This window comes from Spea bombifrons, chromosome 4 (assembly GCF_027358695.1).
Source record: "Spea bombifrons isolate aSpeBom1 chromosome 4, aSpeBom1.2.pri, whole genome shotgun sequence".
Classification (NCBI taxonomy): domain Eukaryota; kingdom Metazoa; phylum Chordata; class Amphibia; order Anura; family Pelobatidae; genus Spea; species Spea bombifrons.
The window spans coordinates 110,398,653-110,415,274 of record NC_071090.1 but is presented as its reverse complement, the minus strand read 5'-3'; the positions used below and the strand labels follow the sequence as shown (position 1 = coordinate 110,415,274).

General features: G+C 46.1%; 32 non-coding genes across 32 annotated transcripts; all 32 read right to left on the bottom strand.

The window, feature by feature from the left end:
- Positions 1-214: 214 nt before the first annotated feature.
- TRNAE-CUC (transfer RNA glutamic acid (anticodon CUC)) lies at positions 215-286 on the bottom strand. Its single transcript has one exon. It is a non-coding gene; the product is annotated as a tRNA-Glu (tRNA).
- A 235-nt stretch (positions 287-521) lies between these two features.
- TRNAE-CUC (transfer RNA glutamic acid (anticodon CUC)) lies at positions 522-593 on the bottom strand. Its single transcript has one exon. It is a non-coding gene; the product is annotated as a tRNA-Glu (tRNA).
- A 171-nt stretch (positions 594-764) lies between these two features.
- Positions 765-857, bottom strand: TRNAI-UAU (transfer RNA isoleucine (anticodon UAU)). The gene is given in 2 exon segments: positions 765-800; positions 820-857. It is a non-coding gene; the product is annotated as a tRNA-Ile (tRNA).
- A 364-nt stretch (positions 858-1,221) lies between these two features.
- On the bottom strand, positions 1,222-1,294 carry TRNAR-CCU (transfer RNA arginine (anticodon CCU)). Its single transcript has one exon. It is a non-coding gene; the product is annotated as a tRNA-Arg (tRNA).
- Positions 1,295-2,489: 1,195 nt separating this feature from the next.
- Positions 2,490-2,561, bottom strand: TRNAE-CUC (transfer RNA glutamic acid (anticodon CUC)). Its single transcript has one exon. It is a non-coding gene; the product is annotated as a tRNA-Glu (tRNA).
- Positions 2,562-2,732: 171 nt separating this feature from the next.
- Positions 2,733-2,825, bottom strand: TRNAI-UAU (transfer RNA isoleucine (anticodon UAU)). The gene is given in 2 exon segments: positions 2,733-2,768; positions 2,788-2,825. It is a non-coding gene; the product is annotated as a tRNA-Ile (tRNA).
- Positions 2,826-3,189: 364 nt separating this feature from the next.
- On the bottom strand, positions 3,190-3,262 carry TRNAR-CCU (transfer RNA arginine (anticodon CCU)). The gene has a single exon. It is a non-coding gene; the product is annotated as a tRNA-Arg (tRNA).
- Positions 3,263-3,972: 710 nt separating this feature from the next.
- TRNAE-CUC (transfer RNA glutamic acid (anticodon CUC)) lies at positions 3,973-4,044 on the bottom strand. The gene has a single exon. It is a non-coding gene; the product is annotated as a tRNA-Glu (tRNA).
- A 453-nt stretch (positions 4,045-4,497) lies between these two features.
- TRNAE-CUC (transfer RNA glutamic acid (anticodon CUC)) lies at positions 4,498-4,569 on the bottom strand. Its single transcript has one exon. It is a non-coding gene; the product is annotated as a tRNA-Glu (tRNA).
- A 172-nt stretch (positions 4,570-4,741) lies between these two features.
- On the bottom strand, positions 4,742-4,834 carry TRNAI-UAU (transfer RNA isoleucine (anticodon UAU)). Its single transcript is given in 2 exon segments — positions 4,742-4,777; positions 4,797-4,834. It is a non-coding gene; the product is annotated as a tRNA-Ile (tRNA).
- Positions 4,835-5,198: 364 nt separating this feature from the next.
- TRNAR-CCU (transfer RNA arginine (anticodon CCU)) lies at positions 5,199-5,271 on the bottom strand. The gene has a single exon. It is a non-coding gene; the product is annotated as a tRNA-Arg (tRNA).
- Positions 5,272-5,981: 710 nt separating this feature from the next.
- Positions 5,982-6,053, bottom strand: TRNAE-CUC (transfer RNA glutamic acid (anticodon CUC)). Its single transcript has one exon. It is a non-coding gene; the product is annotated as a tRNA-Glu (tRNA).
- Positions 6,054-6,506: 453 nt separating this feature from the next.
- TRNAE-CUC (transfer RNA glutamic acid (anticodon CUC)) lies at positions 6,507-6,578 on the bottom strand. The gene has a single exon. It is a non-coding gene; the product is annotated as a tRNA-Glu (tRNA).
- Positions 6,579-6,749: 171 nt separating this feature from the next.
- Positions 6,750-6,842, bottom strand: TRNAI-UAU (transfer RNA isoleucine (anticodon UAU)). The gene is given in 2 exon segments: positions 6,750-6,785; positions 6,805-6,842. It is a non-coding gene; the product is annotated as a tRNA-Ile (tRNA).
- A 364-nt stretch (positions 6,843-7,206) lies between these two features.
- Positions 7,207-7,279, bottom strand: TRNAR-CCU (transfer RNA arginine (anticodon CCU)). Its single transcript has one exon. It is a non-coding gene; the product is annotated as a tRNA-Arg (tRNA).
- Positions 7,280-7,989: 710 nt separating this feature from the next.
- On the bottom strand, positions 7,990-8,061 carry TRNAE-CUC (transfer RNA glutamic acid (anticodon CUC)). Its single transcript has one exon. It is a non-coding gene; the product is annotated as a tRNA-Glu (tRNA).
- A 453-nt stretch (positions 8,062-8,514) lies between these two features.
- Positions 8,515-8,586, bottom strand: TRNAE-CUC (transfer RNA glutamic acid (anticodon CUC)). The gene has a single exon. It is a non-coding gene; the product is annotated as a tRNA-Glu (tRNA).
- Positions 8,587-8,757: 171 nt separating this feature from the next.
- TRNAI-UAU (transfer RNA isoleucine (anticodon UAU)) lies at positions 8,758-8,850 on the bottom strand. Its single transcript is given in 2 exon segments — positions 8,758-8,793; positions 8,813-8,850. It is a non-coding gene; the product is annotated as a tRNA-Ile (tRNA).
- Positions 8,851-9,214: 364 nt separating this feature from the next.
- On the bottom strand, positions 9,215-9,287 carry TRNAR-CCU (transfer RNA arginine (anticodon CCU)). Its single transcript has one exon. It is a non-coding gene; the product is annotated as a tRNA-Arg (tRNA).
- Positions 9,288-10,522: 1,235 nt separating this feature from the next.
- Positions 10,523-10,594, bottom strand: TRNAE-CUC (transfer RNA glutamic acid (anticodon CUC)). The gene has a single exon. It is a non-coding gene; the product is annotated as a tRNA-Glu (tRNA).
- Positions 10,595-10,765: 171 nt separating this feature from the next.
- Positions 10,766-10,858, bottom strand: TRNAI-UAU (transfer RNA isoleucine (anticodon UAU)). Its single transcript is given in 2 exon segments — positions 10,766-10,801; positions 10,821-10,858. It is a non-coding gene; the product is annotated as a tRNA-Ile (tRNA).
- Positions 10,859-11,222: 364 nt separating this feature from the next.
- On the bottom strand, positions 11,223-11,295 carry TRNAR-CCU (transfer RNA arginine (anticodon CCU)). The gene has a single exon. It is a non-coding gene; the product is annotated as a tRNA-Arg (tRNA).
- Positions 11,296-12,005: 710 nt separating this feature from the next.
- On the bottom strand, positions 12,006-12,077 carry TRNAE-CUC (transfer RNA glutamic acid (anticodon CUC)). Its single transcript has one exon. It is a non-coding gene; the product is annotated as a tRNA-Glu (tRNA).
- Positions 12,078-12,530: 453 nt separating this feature from the next.
- Positions 12,531-12,602, bottom strand: TRNAE-CUC (transfer RNA glutamic acid (anticodon CUC)). Its single transcript has one exon. It is a non-coding gene; the product is annotated as a tRNA-Glu (tRNA).
- A 171-nt stretch (positions 12,603-12,773) lies between these two features.
- On the bottom strand, positions 12,774-12,866 carry TRNAI-UAU (transfer RNA isoleucine (anticodon UAU)). Its single transcript is given in 2 exon segments — positions 12,774-12,809; positions 12,829-12,866. It is a non-coding gene; the product is annotated as a tRNA-Ile (tRNA).
- Positions 12,867-13,230: 364 nt separating this feature from the next.
- Positions 13,231-13,303, bottom strand: TRNAR-CCU (transfer RNA arginine (anticodon CCU)). Its single transcript has one exon. It is a non-coding gene; the product is annotated as a tRNA-Arg (tRNA).
- Positions 13,304-14,013: 710 nt separating this feature from the next.
- On the bottom strand, positions 14,014-14,085 carry TRNAE-CUC (transfer RNA glutamic acid (anticodon CUC)). Its single transcript has one exon. It is a non-coding gene; the product is annotated as a tRNA-Glu (tRNA).
- Positions 14,086-14,538: 453 nt separating this feature from the next.
- On the bottom strand, positions 14,539-14,610 carry TRNAE-CUC (transfer RNA glutamic acid (anticodon CUC)). Its single transcript has one exon. It is a non-coding gene; the product is annotated as a tRNA-Glu (tRNA).
- Positions 14,611-14,781: 171 nt separating this feature from the next.
- Positions 14,782-14,874, bottom strand: TRNAI-UAU (transfer RNA isoleucine (anticodon UAU)). The gene is given in 2 exon segments: positions 14,782-14,817; positions 14,837-14,874. It is a non-coding gene; the product is annotated as a tRNA-Ile (tRNA).
- A 363-nt stretch (positions 14,875-15,237) lies between these two features.
- On the bottom strand, positions 15,238-15,310 carry TRNAR-CCU (transfer RNA arginine (anticodon CCU)). Its single transcript has one exon. It is a non-coding gene; the product is annotated as a tRNA-Arg (tRNA).
- Positions 15,311-16,020: 710 nt separating this feature from the next.
- Positions 16,021-16,092, bottom strand: TRNAE-CUC (transfer RNA glutamic acid (anticodon CUC)). The gene has a single exon. It is a non-coding gene; the product is annotated as a tRNA-Glu (tRNA).
- A 453-nt stretch (positions 16,093-16,545) lies between these two features.
- TRNAE-CUC (transfer RNA glutamic acid (anticodon CUC)) lies at positions 16,546-16,617 on the bottom strand. The gene has a single exon. It is a non-coding gene; the product is annotated as a tRNA-Glu (tRNA).
- Between the last annotated feature and the right edge of the window lie 5 nt (positions 16,618-16,622).

Genomic DNA, 16,622 nt, shown 5'->3' with positions numbered 1-16,622 from the left:
TTGCCAAACTTTTGGCACCATGCCAAATGAGAGAGACTCCTTGAAGATTGTAAAATTCCTTGTTCCAATATTAATCTCTCAGGATTAAAACTTGAAATCAGATACGCAGACTTTTCAACTTGTTAGAAAAGCTCGCGGGACCATTCGGACCAACTTCTCTGCTCCTCTCCATGTAAACATTTCTCCTCATCTTTGCTGTACTTTATTAAAAACATTCCCTGACCGGGAATCGAACCCGGGCCGCGGCGGTGAGAGCGCCGAATCCTAGCCACTAGACCACCAGGGAATTGCTGTTGGTTGGTTTGGAACCATGAACTCTCCCAGCAGTTCTTAACCGCGGTCAGTGCTTGAAGATTGTAAAATTCCTTGTTCCAATATTAATCTCTCAGGATTAAAACTTGAAATCAGATACGCAGACTTTTCAACTTGTTAGAAAAGCTCGCGGGACCATTCGGACCAACTTCTCTGCTCCTCTCCATGTAAACATTTCTCCTCATCTTTGCTGTACTTTATTAAAAACATTCCCTGACCGGGAATCGAACCCGGGCCGCGGCGGTGAGAGCGCCGAATCCTAGCCACTAGACCACCAGGGAATCGCTGTTGGTTGGTTTGGAACCATGAACTCTCCCAGCAGTTCTTAACCGCGGTCAGTGCTTCATTAAGCCGTGTTAACGTCTACTAATGAAAATATTGGAGAAAATATATTCCTGCACATTATCCCTTAAAAAAATCTTTCAAATAAAACTTGAAAGCTTAAAGGGAAGTGCTCCAGGTGAGGCTTGAACTCACAACCTCGGCATTGCTCAACAAATACTGCCTTATAAGTACTGCGCGCTAACCGATTGCGCCACTGGAGCTTCGTGCTGGTGTCAGCTTACACTCGGTTTTCTTGTTTTCTCACTTGCAACCTTAACGCTCCTCTGTGGGACAGCGAAAATTGATGAAAAGGCTTCTTGCACATTAAGAAAGGTAGCTTGACCAAAGTTCGCTTGAAGCCTTTTCAGTCCACAAGCCAATTGTCTGTTTTTTCTTTCAAAATAGGCGTGTGGAAAGCTTTGTGATTCCCATGCAAGCTTGTAGAGCCATGCTTAAAGGGGTGGTTTTGGGACATGGATTTCGAGTGGAATTGATTCCTGGCGGAAAAAAAAAACCTTGCCTACCGGCAGATGTCTTGCCAATGGCATTACACTGGGCCGAAACGGTCACTTGCTCGATTGAGAGCACCCCAGATGGGACTCGAACCCACAATCCCTGGCTTAGGAGGCCAGTGCCTTATCCATTAGGCCACTGGGGCATGTGGTAGCAGCACTGGCTGGTTTTGGTGGCTGCAAACTAGGTTCAGAGAGCCCTCATTATGACTCTAGTTTGTTGCCCGACATACGAGATCGACTGATCGCTCTGGGCTAAAACAGTCAATTAGAAAAAAAAGAGCCCCAAAAATTGGACGTTCCTCTGGAAAATCACCTCTTTGGCACCTGCTTGATTTGCCTGGTTGACTTCTACTGGGAGTGCTACTGAGCATGTGCAAGACGTTTGCATACTAAGACTTCCTGGTTTTCAATAGACGCTTCAAGGTGAGCACGTCAAGGAGGCGCAGGTCTCATTTTCAAAGTCCAATAACCAAAGAACGCATGCAGCAAATACGTTTGGAGTCCAGGCAAAACGGACCCTAACGTGCACTAAAATATCAATCTGCAATTTGGGGGACTGGACTGAAGGACTCTTGTTTTCTCCCAGACTGAGCTTCCAATTGTGCTTCCTGTCACGGTGTCATAACTTGCACTCTGACAACAGTGCAAACACCACTCTTGTGATGCTCTTTTCAACTTCCTGTCCCAAGCCTGGAACCAGATGTGCAGCCTTCTCAAATTGTTATAAAAGCTTGCGGGGCCATTCGGACCAACTTCTCTGCTCCTCTTTATGTAAACATTTCTCCTCATCTTTGTTGTGCTTTATTAAAAACCTTCCCTGACCGGGAATCGAACCCGGGCCGCGGTGGTGAGAGCGCCGAATCCTAGCCACTAGACCACCAGGTAATCGCTGGCGAGTGCTCTGAAGCCATGAGCTCTCCCAGCAGTTCTTAACCGCGATCAGTCCTTCATTGAGCCGTGTTCACGTCTACTACTGATAAGGTGGGAGACAATATATCCTTGCACATTATCCCTTAAAAATCTTTCAAATAACTTCCACACCACAGATGTTGAGGCTCACTAAGTCTTTCATCCAGTGGCGGGGATTTTGGTCTCGTTTTAAAGATTAGCACCATTTATGCTTTTTGCCAAACTTTTGGCACCATGCCAAATGAGAGAGACTCCTTGAAGATTGTAAAATTCCTTGTTCCAATATTAATCTCTCAGGATTAAAACTTGAAATCAGATACGCAGACTTTTCAACTTGTTAGAAAAGCTCGCGGGACCATTCGGACCAACTTCTCTGCTCCTCTCCATGTAAACATTTCTCCTCATCTTTGCTGTACTTTATTAAAAACATTCCCTGACCGGGAATCGAACCCGGGCCGCGGCGGTGAGAGCGCCGAATCCTAGCCACTAGACCACCAGGGAATCGCTGTTGGTTGGTTTGGAACCATGAACTCTCCCAGCAGTTCTTAACCGCGGTCAGTGCTTCATTAAGCCGTGTTAACGTCTACTAATGAAAATATTGGAGAAAATATATTCCTGCACATTATCCCTTAAAAAAATCTTTCAAATAAAACTTGAAAGCTTAAAGGGAAGTGCTCCAGGTGAGGCTTGAACTCACAACCTCGGCATTGCTCAACAAATACTGCCTTATAAGTACCGCGCGCTAACCGATTGCGCCACTGGAGCTTCGTGCTGGTGTCAGCTTACACTCGGTTTTCTTGTTTTCTCACTTGCAACCTTAACGCTCCTCTGTGGGACAGCGAAAATTGATGAAAAGGCTTCTTGCACATTAAGAAAGGTAGCTTGACCAAAGTTCGCTTGAAGCCTTTTCAGTCCACAAGCCAATTGTCTGTTTTTTCTTTCAAAATAGGCGTGTGGAAAGCTTTGTGATTCCCATGCAAGCTTGTAGAGCCATGCTTAAAGGGGTGGTTTTGGGACATGGATTTCGAGTGGAATTGATTCCTGGCGGAAAAAAAAAACCTTGCCTACCGGCAGATGTCTTGCCAATGGCATTACACTGGGCCGAAACGGTCACTTGCTTGATTGAGAGCACCCCAGATGGGACTTGAACCCACAATCCCTGGCTTAGGAGGCCAGTGCCTTATCCATTAGGCCACTGGGGCATGTGGTAGCAGCACTGGCTGGTTTTGGTGGCTGCAAACTAGGTTCAGAGAGCCCTCATTATGACTCTAGTTTGTTGCCCGACATACGAGATCGACTGATCGCTCTGGGCTAAAACAGTCAATTAGAAAAAAAAACAACCAAGCAAACACTACTTTTGGAATGTCTTTTGAAAAGAGCCCCAAAAATTGGACGTTCCTCTGGAAAATCACCTCTTTGGCACCTGCTTGATTTGCCTGGTTGACTTCTACTGGGAGTGCTACTGAGCATGTGCAAGACGTTTGCATACTAAGACTTCCTGGTTTTCAATAGACGCTTCAAGGTGAGCACGTCAAGGAGGCGCAGGTCTCATTTTCAAAGTCCAATAACCAAAGAACGCATGCAGCAAATACGTTTGGAGTCCAGGCAAAACGGACCCTAACGTGCACTAAAATATCAATCTGCAATTTGGGGGACTGGACTGAAGGACTCTTGTTTTCTCCCAGACTGAGCTTCCAATTGTGCTTCCTGTCACGGTGTCATAACTTGCACTCTGACAACAGTGCAAACACCACTCTTGTGATGCTCTTTTCAACTTCCTGTCCCAAGCCTGGAACCAGATGTGCAGCCTTCTCAAATTGTTATAAAAGCTTGCGGGGCCATTCGGACCAACTTCTCTGCTCCTCTTTATGTAAACATTTCTCCTCATCTTTGTTGTGCTTTATTAAAAACCTTCCCTGACCGGGAATCGAACCCGGGCCGCGGCGGTGAGAGCGCCGAATCCTAGCCACTAGACCACCAGGGAATCGCTGGCGAGTGCTCTGAAGCCATGAGCTCTCCCAGCAGTTCTTAACCGCGATCAGTCCTTCATTGAGCCGTGTTCACGTCTACTACTGATAAGGTGGGAGACAATATATCCTTGCACATTATCCCTTAAAAATCTTTCAAATAACTTCCACACCACAGATGTTGAGGCTCACTAAGTCTTTCATCCAGTGGCGGGGATTTTGGTCTCGTTTTAAAGATTAGCACCATTTATGCTTTTTGCCAAACTTTTGGCACCATGCCAAATGAGAGAGACTCCTTGAAGATTGTAAAATTCCTTGTTCCAATATTAATCTCTCAGGATTAAAACTTGAAATCAGATACGCAGACTTTTCAACTTGTTAGAAAAGCTCGCGGGACCATTCGGACCAACTTCTCTGCTCCTCTCCATGTAAACATTTCTCCTCATCTTTGCTGTACTTTATTAAAAACATTCCCTGACCGGGAATCGAACCCGGGCCGCGGCGGTGAGAGCGCCGAATCCTAGCCACTAGACCACCAGGGAATCGCTGTTGGTTGGTTTGGAACCATGAACTCTCCCAGCAGTTCTTAACCGCGGTCAGTGCTTCATTAAGCCGTGTTAACGTCTACTAATGAAAATATTGGAGAAAATATATTCCTGCACATTATCCCTTAAAAAAAATCTTTCAAATAAAACTTGAAAGCTTAAAGGGAAGTGCTCCAGGTGAGGCTTGAACTCACAACCTCGGCATTGCTCAACAAATACTGCCTTATAAGTAACGCGCGCTAACCGATTGCGCCACTGGAGCTTCGTGCTGGTGTCAGCTTACACTCGGTTTTCTTGTTTTCTTACTTGCAACCTTAACGCTCCTCTGTGGGACAGCGAAAATTGATGAAAAGGCTTCTTGCACATTAAGAAAGGTAGCTTGACCAAAGTTCGCTTGAAGCCTTTTCAGTCCACAAGCCAATTGTCTGTTTTTTCTTTCAAAATAGGCGTGTGGAAAGCTTTGTGATTCCCATGCAAGCTTGTAGAGCCATGCTTAAAGGGGTGGTTTTGGGACATGGATTTCGAGTGGAATTGATTCCTGGCGGAAAAAAAAAACCTTGCCTACCGGCAGATGTCTTGCCAATGGCATTACACTGGGCCGAAACGGTCACTTGCTCGATTGAGAGCACCCCAGATGGGACTCGAACCCACAATCCCTGGCTTAGGAGGCCAGTGCCTTATCCATTAGGCCACTGGGGCATGTGGTAGCAGCACTGGCTGGTTTTGGTGGCTGCAAACTAGGTTCAGAGAGCCCTCATTATGACTCTAGTTTGTTGCCCGACATACGAGATCGACTGATCGCTCTGGGCTAAAACAGTCAATTAGAAAAAAAAACAACCAAGCAAACACTACTTTTGGAATGTCTTTTGAAAAGAGCCCCAAAAATTGGACGTTCCTCTGGAAAATCACCTCTTTGGCACCTGCTTGATTTGCCTGGTTGACTTCTACTGGGAGTGCTACTGAGCATGTGCAAGACGTTTGCATTCTAAGACTTCCTGGTTTTCAATAGACGCTTCAAGGTGAGCACGTCAAGGAGGCGCAGGTCTCATTTTCAAAGTCCAATAACCAAAGAACGCATGCAGCAAATACGTTTGGAGTCCAGGCAAAACGGACCCTAACGTGCACTAAAATATCAATCTGCAATTTGGGGGACTGGACTGAAGGACTCTTGTTTTCTCCCAGACTGAGCTTCCAATTGTGCTTCCTGTCACGGTGTCATAACTTGCACTCTGACAACAGTGCAAACACCACTCTTGTGATGCTCTTTTCAACTTCCTGTCCCAAGCCTGGAACCAGATGTGCAGCCTTCTCAAATTGTTATAAAAGCTTGCGGGGCCATTCGGACCAACTTCTCTGCTCCTCTTTATGTAAACATTTCTCCTCATCTTTGTTGTGCTTTATTAAAAACCTTCCCTGACCGGGAATCGAACCCGGGCCGCGGCGGTGAGAGCGCCGAATCCTAGCCACTAGACCACCAGGGAATCGCTGGTGAGTGCCCTGAAGCCATGAGCTCTCCCAGCAGTTCTTAACCGCGATCAGTCCTTCATTGAGCCGTGTTCACGTCTACTACTGATAAGGTGGGAGACAATATATCCTTGCACATTATCCCTTAAAAATCTTTCAAATAACTTCCACACCACAGATGTTGAGGCTCACTAAGTCTTTCATCCAGTGGCGGGGATTTTGGTCTCGTTTTAAAGATTAGCACCATTTATGCTTTTTGCCAAACTTTTGGCACCATGCCAAATGAGAGAGACTCCTTGAAGATTGTAAAATTCCTTGTTCCAATATTAATCTCTCAGGATTAAAACTTGAAATCAGATACGCAGACTTTTCAACTTGTTAGAAAAGCTCGCGGGACCATTCGGACCAACTTCTCTGCTCCTCTCCATGTAAACATTTCTCCTCATCTTTGCTGTACTTTATTAAAAACATTCCCTGACCGGGAATCGAACCCGGGCCGCGGCGGTGAGAGCGCCGAATCCTAGCCACTAGACCACCAGGGAATCGCTGTTGGTTGGTTTGGAACCATGAACTCTCCCAGCAGTTCTTAACCGCGGTCAGTGCTTCATTAAGCCGTGTTAACGTCTACTAATGAAAATATTGGAGAAAATATATTCCTGCACATTATCCCTTAAAAAAATCTTTCAAATAAAACTTGAAAGCTTAAAGGGAAGTGCTCCAGGAGAGGCTTGAACTCACAACCTCGGCATTGCTCAACAAATACTGCCTTATAAGTACCGCGCGCTAACCGATTGCACCACTGGAGCTTCGTGCTGGTGTCAGCTTACACTCGGTTTTCTTGTTTTCTCACTTGCAACCTTAACGCTCCTCTGTGAGACAGCGAAAATTGATGAAAAGGCTTCTTGCACATTAAGAAAGGTAGCTTGACCAAAGATCGCTTGAAGCCTTTTCAGTCCACAAGCCAATTGTCTGTTTTTTCTTTCAAAATAGGCGTGTGGAAAGCTTTGTGATTCCCATGCAAGCTTGTAGAGCCATGCTTAAAGGGGTGGTTTTGGGACATGGATTTCGAGTGGAATTGATTCCTGGCGGAAAAAAAAAACCTTGCCTACCGGCAGATGTCTTGCCAATGGCATTACACTGGGCCGAAACGGTCACTTGCTCGATTGAGAGCACCCCAGATGGGACTTGAACCCACAATCCCTGGCTTAGGAGGCCAGTGCCTTATCCATTAGGCCACTGGGGCATGTGGTAGCAGCACTGGCTGGTTTTGGTGGCTGCAAACTAGGTTCAGAGAGCCCTCATTATGACTCTAGTTTGTTGCCCGACATACGAGATCGACTGATCGCTCTGGGCTAAAACAGTCAATTAGAAAAAAAAACAACCAAGCAAACACTACTTTTGGAATGTCTTTTGAAAAGAGCCCCAAAAATTGGACGTTCCTCTGGAAAATCACCTCTTTGGCACCTGCTTGATTTGCCTGGTTGACTTCTACTGGGAGTGCTACTGAGCATGTGCAAGACGTTTGCATACTAAGACTTCCTGGTTTTCAATAGACGCTTCAAGGTGAGCACGTCAAGGAGGCGCAGGTCTCATTTTCAAAGTCCAATAACCAAAGAACGCATGCAGCAAATACGTTTGGAGTCCAGGCAAAACGGACCCTAACGTGCACTAAAATATCAATCTGCAATTTGGGGGACTGGACTGAAGGACTCTTGTTTTCTCCCAGACTGAGCCTCCAATTGTGCTTCCTGTCACGGTGTCATAACTTGCACTCTGACAACAGTGCAAACACCACTCTTGTGATGCTCTTTTCAACTTCCTGTCCCAAGCCTGGAACCAGATGTGCAGCCTTCTCAAATTGTTATAAAAGCTTGCGGGGCCATTCGGACCAACTTCTCTGCTCCTCTTTATGTAAACATTTCTCCTCATCTTTGTTGTGCTTTATTAAAAACCTTCCCTGACCGGGAATCGAACCCGGGCCGCGGCGGTGAGAGCGCCGAATCCTAGCCACTAGACCACCAGGGAATCGCTGGCGAGTGCCCTGAAGCCATGAGCTCTCCCAGCAGTTCTTAACCGCGATCAGTCCTTCATTGAGCCGTGTTCACGTCTACTACTGATAAGGTGGGAGACAATATATCCTTGCACATTATCCCTTAAAAATCTTTCAAATAACTTCCACACCACAGATGTTGAGGCTCACTAAGTCTTTCATCCAGTGGCGGGGATTTTGGTCTCGTTTTAAAGATTAGCACCATTTATGCTTTTTGCCAAACTTTTGGCACCATGCCAAATGAGAGAGACTCCTTGAAGATTGTAAAATTCCTTGTTCCAATATTAATCTCTCAGGATTAAAACTTGAAATCAGATACGCAGACTTTTCAACTTGTTAGAAAAGCTCGCGGGACCATTCGGACCAACTTCTCTGCTCCTCTCCATGTAAACATTTCTCCTCATCTTTGCTGTACTTTATTAAAAACATTCCCTGACCGGGAATCGAACCCGGGCCGCGGCGGTGAGAGCGCCGAATCCTAGCCACTAGACCACCAGGGAATCGCTGTTGGTTGGTTTGGAACCATGAACTCTCCCAGCAGTTCTTAACCGCGGTCAGTGCTTCATTAAGCCGTGTTAACGTCTACTAATGAAAATATTGGAGAAAATATATTCCTGCACATTATCCCTTAAAAAAATCTTTCAAATAAAACTTGAAAGCTTAAAGGGAAGTGCTCCAGGAGAGGCTTGAACTCACAACCTCGGCATTGCTCAACAAATACTGCCTTATAAGTACCGCGCGCTAACCGATTGCACCACTGGAGCGTTGTGCTGGTGTCAGCTTACACTCGGTTTTCTTGTTTTCTCACTTGCAACCTTAACGCTCCTCTGTGAGACAGCGAAAATTGATGAAAAGGCTTCTTGCACATTAAGAAAGGTAGCTTGACCAAAGATCGCTTGAAGCCTTTTCAGTCCACAAGCCAATTGTCTGTTTTTTCTTTCAAAATAGGCGTGTGGAAAGCTTTGTGATTCCCATGCAAGCTTGTAGAGCCATGCTTAAAGGGGTGGTTTTGGGACATGGATTTCGAGTGGAATTGATTCCTGGCGGAAAAAAAAAACCTTGCCTACCGGCAGATGTCTTGCCAATGGCATTACACTGGGCCGAAACGGTCACTTGCTCGATTGAGAGCACCCCAGATGGGACTCGAACCCACAATCCCTGGCTTAGGAGGCCAGTGCCTTATCCATTAGGCCACTGGGGCATGTGGTAGCAGCACTGGCTGGTTTTGGTGGCTGCAAACTAGGTTCAGAGAGCCCTCATTATGACTCTAGTTTGTTGCCCGACATACGAGATCGACTGATCGCTCTGGGCTAAAACAGTCAATTAGAAAAAAAAACAACCAAGCAAACACTACTTTTGGAATGTCTTTTGAAAAGAGCCCCAAAAATTGGACGTTCCTCTGGAAAATCACCTCTTTGGCACCTGCTTGATTTGCCTGGTTGACTTCTACTGGGAGTGCTACTGAGCATGTGCAAGACGTTTGCATACTAAGACTTCCTGGTTTTCAATAGACGCTTCAAGGTGAGCACGTCAAGGAGGCGCAGGTCTCATTTTCAAAGTCCAATAACCAAAGAACGCATGCAGCAAATACGTTTGGAGTCCAGGCAAAACGGACCCTAACGTGCACTAAAATATCAATCTGCAATTTGGGGGACTGGACTGAAGGACTCTTGTTTTCTCCCAGACTGAGCTTCCAATTGTGCTTCCTGTCACGGTGTCATAACTTGCACTCTGACAACAGTGCAAACACCACTCTTGTGATGCTCTTTTCAACTTCCTGTCCCAAGCCTGGAACCAGATGTGCAGCCTTCTCAAATTGTTATAAAAGCTTGCGGGGCCATTCGGACCAACTTCTCTGCTCCTCTTTATGTAAACATTTCTCCTCATCTTTGTTGTGCTTTATTAAAAACCTTCCCTGACCGGGAATCGAACCCGGGTCGCGACGGTGAGAGCGCCGAATCCTAGCCACTAGACCACCAGGGAATCGCTGGCGAGTACTCTGAAGCCATGAGCTCTCCCAGCAGTTCTTAACCGCGATCAGTCCTTCATTGAGCCGTGTTCACGTCTACTACTGATAAGGTGGGAGACAATATATCCTTGCACATTATCCCTTAAAAATCTTTCAAATAACTTCCACACCACAGATGTTGAGGCTCACTAAGTCTTTCATCCAGTGGCGGGGATTTTGGTCTCGTTTTAAAGATTAGCACCATTTATGCTGTTTGCCAAACTTTTGGCACCATGCCAAATGAGAGAGACTCCTTGAAGATTGTAAAATTCCTTGTTCCAATATTAATCTCTCAGGATTAAAACTTGAAATCAGATACGCAGACTTTTCAACTTGTTAGAAAAGCTCGCGGGACCATTCGGACCAACTTCTCTGCTCCTCTCCATGTAAACATTTCTCCTCATCTTTGCTGTACTTTATTAAAAACATTCCCTGACCGGGAATCGAACCCGGGCCGCGGCGGTGAGAGCGCCGAATCCTAGCCACTAGACCACCAGGGAATCGCTGTTTGTTGGTTTGGAACCATGAACTCTCCCAGCAGTTCTTAACCGCGGTCAGTGCTTCATTAAGCCGTGTTAACGTCTACTAATGAAAATATTGGAGAAAATATATTCCTGCACATTATCCCTTAAAAAAATCTTTCAAATAAAACTTGAAAGCTTAAAGGGAAGTGCTCCAGGTGAGGCTTGAACTCACAACCTCGGCATTGCTCAACAAATACTGCCTTATAAGTACCGCGCGCTAACCGATTGCGCCACTGGAGCTTCGTGCTGGTGTCAGCTTACACTCGGTTTTCTTGTTTTCTCACTTGCAACCTTAACGCTCCTCTGTGGGACAGCGAAAATTGATGAAAAGGCTTCTTGCACATTAAGAAAGGTAGCTTGACCAAAGTTCGCTTGAAGCCTTTTCAGTCCACAAGCCAATTGTCTGTTTTTTCTTTCAAAATAGGCGTGTGGAAAGCTTTGTGATTCCCATGCAAGCTTGTAGAGCCATGCTTAAAGGGGTGGTTTTGGGACATGGATTTCGAGTGGAATTGATTCCTGGCGGAAAAAAAAAACCTTGCCTACCGGCAGATGTCTTGCCAATGGCATAACACTGGGCCGAAACGGTCACTTGCTCGATTGAGAGCACCCCAGATGGGACTTGAACCCACAATCCCTGGATTAGGAGGCCAGTGCCTTATCCATTAGGCCACTGGGGTATGTGGTAGCAGCACTGGCTGGTTTTGGTGGCTGCAAACTAGGTTCAGAGAGCCCTCATTATGACTCTAGTTTGTTGCCCGACATACGAGATCGACTGATCGCTCTGGGCTAAAACAGTCAATTAGAAAAAAAAACAACCAAGCAAACACTACTTTTGGAATGTCTTTTGAAAAGAGCCCCAAAAATTGGACGTTCCTCTGGAAAATCACCTCTTTGGCACCTGCTTGATTTGCCTGGTTGACTTCTACTGGGAGTGCTACTGAGCATGTGCAAGACGTTTGCATACTAAGACTTCCTGGTTTTCAATAGACGCTTCAAGGTGAGCACGTCAAGGAGGCGCAGGTCTCATTTTCAAAGTCCAATAACCAAAGAACGCATGCAGCAAATACGTTTGGAGTCCAGGCAAAACGGACCCTAACGTGCACTAAAATATCAATCTGCAATTTGGGGGACTGGACTGAAGGACTCTTGTTTTCTCCCAGACTGAGCTTCCAATTGTGCTTCCTGTCACGGTGTCATAACTTGCACTCTGACAACAGTGCAAACACCACTCTTGTGATGCTCTTTTCAACTTCCTGTCCCAAGCCTGGAACCAGATGTGCAGCCTTCTCAAATTGTTATAAAAGCTTGCGGGGCCATTCGGACCAACTTCTCTGCTCCTCTTTATGTAAACATTTCTCCTCATCTTTGTTGTGCTTTATTAAAAACCTTCCCTGACCGGGAATCGAACCCGGGCCGCGGCGGTGAGAGCGCCGAATCCTAGCCACTAGACCACCAGGGAATCGCTGGCGAGTGCTCTGAAGCCATGAGCTCTCCCAGCAGTTCTTAACCGTGATCAGTCCTTCATTGAGCCGTGTTCACGTCTACTACTGATAAGGTGGGAGACAATATATCCTTGCACATTATCCCTTAAAAATCTTTCAAATAACTTCCACACCACAGATGTTGAGGCTCACTAAGTCTTTCATCCAGTGGCGGGGATTTTGGTCTCGTTTTAAAGATTAGCACCATTTATGCTTTTTGCCAAACTTTTGGCACCATGCCAAATGAGAGAGACTCCTTGAAGATTGTAAAATTCCTTGTTCCAATATTAATCTCTCAGGATTAAAACTTGAAATCAGATACGCAGACTTTTCAACTTGTTAGAAAAGCTCGCGGGACCATTCGGACCAACTTCTCTGCTCCTCTCCATGTAAACATTTCTCCTCATCTTTGCTGTACTTTATTAAAAACATTCCCTGACCGGGAATCGAACCCGGGCCGCGGCGGTGAGAGCGCCGAATCCTAGCCACTAGACCACCAGGGAGTTGCTGTTGGTTGGTTTGGAACCATGAACTCTCCCAGCAGTTCTTAACCGCGGTCAGTGCTTCATTAAGCCGTGTTAACGTCTACTAATGAAAATATTGGAGAAAATATATTCCTGCACATTATCCCTTAAAAAAATCTTTCAAATAAAACTTGAAAGCTTAAAGGGAAGTGCTCCAGGTGAGGCTTGAACTCACAACCTCGGCATTGCTCAACAAATACTGCCTTATAAGTACCGCGCGCTAACCGATTGCGCCACTGGAGCTTCGTGCTGGTGTCAGCTTACACTCGGTTTTCTTGTTTTCTCACTTGCAACCTTAACGCTCCTCTGTGGGACAGCGAAAATTGATGAAAAGGCTTCTTGCACATTAAGAAAGGTAGCTTGACCAAAGTTCGCTTGAAGCCTTTTCAGTCCACAAGCCAATTGTCTGTTTTTTCTTTCAAAATAGGCGTGTGGAAAGCTTTGTGATTCCCATGCAAGCTTGTAGAGCCATGCTTAAAGGGGTGGTTTTGGGACATGGATTTCGAGTGGAATTGATTCCTGGCGGAAAAAAAAAACCTTGCCTACCGGCAGATGTCTTGCCAATGGCATTACACTGGGCTGAAACGGTCACTTGCTCGATTGAGAGCACCCCAGATGGGACTCGAACCCACAATCCCTGGCTTAGGAGGCCAGTGCCTTATCCATTAGGCCACTGGGGCATGTGGTAGCAGCACTGGCTGGTTTTGGTGGCTGCAAACTAGGTTCAGAGAGCCCTCATTATGACTCTAGTTTGTTGCCCGACATACGAGATCGACTGATCGCTCTGGGCTAAAACAGTCAATTAGAAAAAAAAACAACCAAGCAAACACTACTTTTGGAATGTCTTTTGAAAAGAGCCCCAAAAATTGGACGTTCCTCTGGAAAATCACCTCTTTGGCACCTGCTTGATTTGCCTGGTTGACTTCTACTGGGAGTGCTACTGAGCATGTGCAAGACGTTTGCATACTAAGACTTCCTGGTTTTCAAGAGACGCTTCAAGGTGAGCACGTCAAGGAGGCGCAGGTCTCATTTTCAAAGTCCAATAACCAAAGAACGCATGCAGCAAATACGTTTGGAGTCCAGGCAAAACGGACCCTAACGTGCACTAAAATATCAATTTGTAATTTGGGGGACTGGACTGAAGGACTCTTGTTTTCTCCCAGACTGAGCTTCCAATTGTGCTTCCTGTCACGGTGTCATAACTTGCACTCTGACAACAGTGCAAACACCACTCTTGTGATGCTCTTTTCAACTTCCTGTCCCAAGCCTGGAACCAGATGTGCAGCCTTCTCAAATTGTTATAAAAGCTTGCGGGGCCATTCGGACCAACTTCTCTGCTCCTCTTTATGTAAACATTTCTCCTCGTCTTTGTTGTGCTTTATTAAAAACCTTCCCTGACCGGGAATCGAACCCGGGCCGCGGCGGTGAGAGCGCCGAATCCTAGCCACTAGACCACCAGGGAATCGCTGGCGAGTGCTCTGAAGCCATGAGCTCTCCCAGCAGTTCTTAACCGCGATCAGTCCTTCATTGAGCCGTGTTCACGTCTACTACTGATAAGGTGGGAGACAATATATCCTTGCACATTATCCCTTAAAAATCTTTCAAATAACTTCCACACCACAGATGTTGAGGCTCACTAAGTCTTTCATCCAGTGGCGGGGATTTTGGTCTCGTTTTAAAGATTAGCACCATTTATGCTTTTTGCCAAACTTTTGGCACCATGCCAAATGAGAGAGACTCCTTGAAGATTGTAAAATTCCTTGTTCCAATATTAATCTCTCAGGATTAAAACTTGAAATCAGATGCGCAGACTTTTCAACTTGTTAGAAAAGCTCGCGGGACCATTCGGACCAACTTCTCTGCTCCTCTCCATGTAAACATTTCTCCTCATCTTTGCTGTACTTTATTAAAAACGTTCCCTGACCGGGAATCGAACCCGGGCCGCGGCGGTGAGAGCGCCGAATCCTAGCCACTAGACCACCAGGGAATCGCTGTCGGTTGGTTTGCAACCATGAACTCTCCCAGCAGTTCTTAACCGCGGTCAGTGCTTCATTAAGCCGTGTTAACGTCTACTAATGAAAATATTGGAGAAAATATATTCCTGCACATTATCCCTTAAAAAAATCTTTCAAATAAAACTTGAAAGCTTAAAGGGAAGTGCTCCAGGTGAGGCTTGAACTCACAACCTCGGCATTGCTCAACAAATACTGCCTTATAAGTACCGCGCGCTAACCGATTGCGCCACTGGAGCTTCGTGCTGGTGTCACCTTACACTCGGTTTTCTTGTTTTGTCACTTGCAAACTTAACGCTCCTCTGTGGGACAGCGAAAATTGATGAAAAGGCTTCTTGCACATTAAGAAAGGTAGCTTGACCAAAGTTCGCTTGAAGCCTTTTCAGTCCACAAGCCAATTGTCTGTTTTTTCTTTCAAAATAGGCGTGTGGAAAGCTTTGTGATTCCCATGCAAGCTTGTAGAGCCATGCTTAAAGGGGTGGTTTTGGGACATGGATTTCGAGTGGAATTGATTCCTGGCGTAAAAAAAAACCTTGCCTAACGGCAGACGTCTTGCCAATGGCGTTACACTGGGCTGAAACGGTCACTTGCTCGATTGAGAGCACCCCAGATGGGACTTGAACCCACAATCCCTGGCTTAGGAGGCCAGTGCCTTATCCATTAGGCCACTGGGGCATGTGGTAGCAGCACTGGCTGGTTTTGGTGGCTGCAAACTAGGTTCAGAGAGCCCTCATTATGACTCTAGTTTGTTGCCCGACATACGAGATCGACTGATCGCTCTGGGCTAAAACAGTCAATTAGAAAAAAAAACAACCAAGCAAACACTACTTTTGGAATGTCTTTTGAAAAGAGCCCCAAAAATTGGACGTTCCTCTGGAAAATCACCTCTTTGGCACCTGCTTGATTTGCCTGGTTGACTTCTACTGGGAGTGCTACTGAGCATGTGCAAGACGTTTGCATACTAAGACTTCCTGGTTTTCAATAGACGCTTCAAGGTGAGCACGTCAAGGAGGCGCAGGTCTCATTTTCAAAGTCCAATAACCAAAGAACGCATGCAGCAAATACGTTTGGAGTCCAGGCAAAACGGACCCTAACGTGCACTAAAATATCAATCTGCAATTTGGGGGACTGGACTGAAGGACTCTTGTTTTCTCCCAGACTGAGCTTCCAATTGTGCTTCCTGTCACGGTGTCATAACTTGCACTCTGACAACAGTGCAAACACCACTCTTGTGATGCTCTTTTCAACTTCCTGTCCCAAGCCTGGAACCAGATGTGCAGCCTTCTCAAATTGTTATAAAAGCTTGCGGGGCCATTCGGACCAACTTCTCTGCTCCTCTTTATGTAAACATTTCTCCTCGTCTTTGTTGTGCTTTATTAAAAACCTTCCCTGACCGGGAATCGAACCCGGGCCGCGGCGGTGAGAGCGCCGAATCCTAGCCACTAGACCACCAGGGAATCGCTGGCGAGTGCTCTGAAGCCATGAGCTCTCCCAGCAGTTCTTAACCGCGACCAGTCCTTCATTGAGCCGTGTTCACGTCTACTACTGATAAGGTGGGAGACAATATATCCTTGCACATTATCCCTTAAAAATCTTTCAAATAACTTCCACACCACAGATGTTGAGGCTCACTAAGTCTTTCATCCAGTGGCGGGGATTTTGGTCTCGTTTTAAAGATTAGCACCATTTATGCTTTTTGCCAAACTTTTGGCACCATGCCAAATGAGAGAGACTCCTTGAAGATTGTAAAATTCCTTGTTCCAATATTAATCTCTCAGGATTAAAACTTGAAATCAGATGCGCAGACTTTTCAACTTGTTAGAAAAGCTCGCGGGACCATTCGGACCAACTTCTCTGCTCCTCTCCATGTAAACATTTCTCCTCATCTTTGCTGTACTTTATTAAAAACGTTCCCTGACCGGGAATCGAACCCGGGCCGCGGCGGTGAGAGCGCCGAATCCTAGCCACTAGACCACCAGGGAATCGC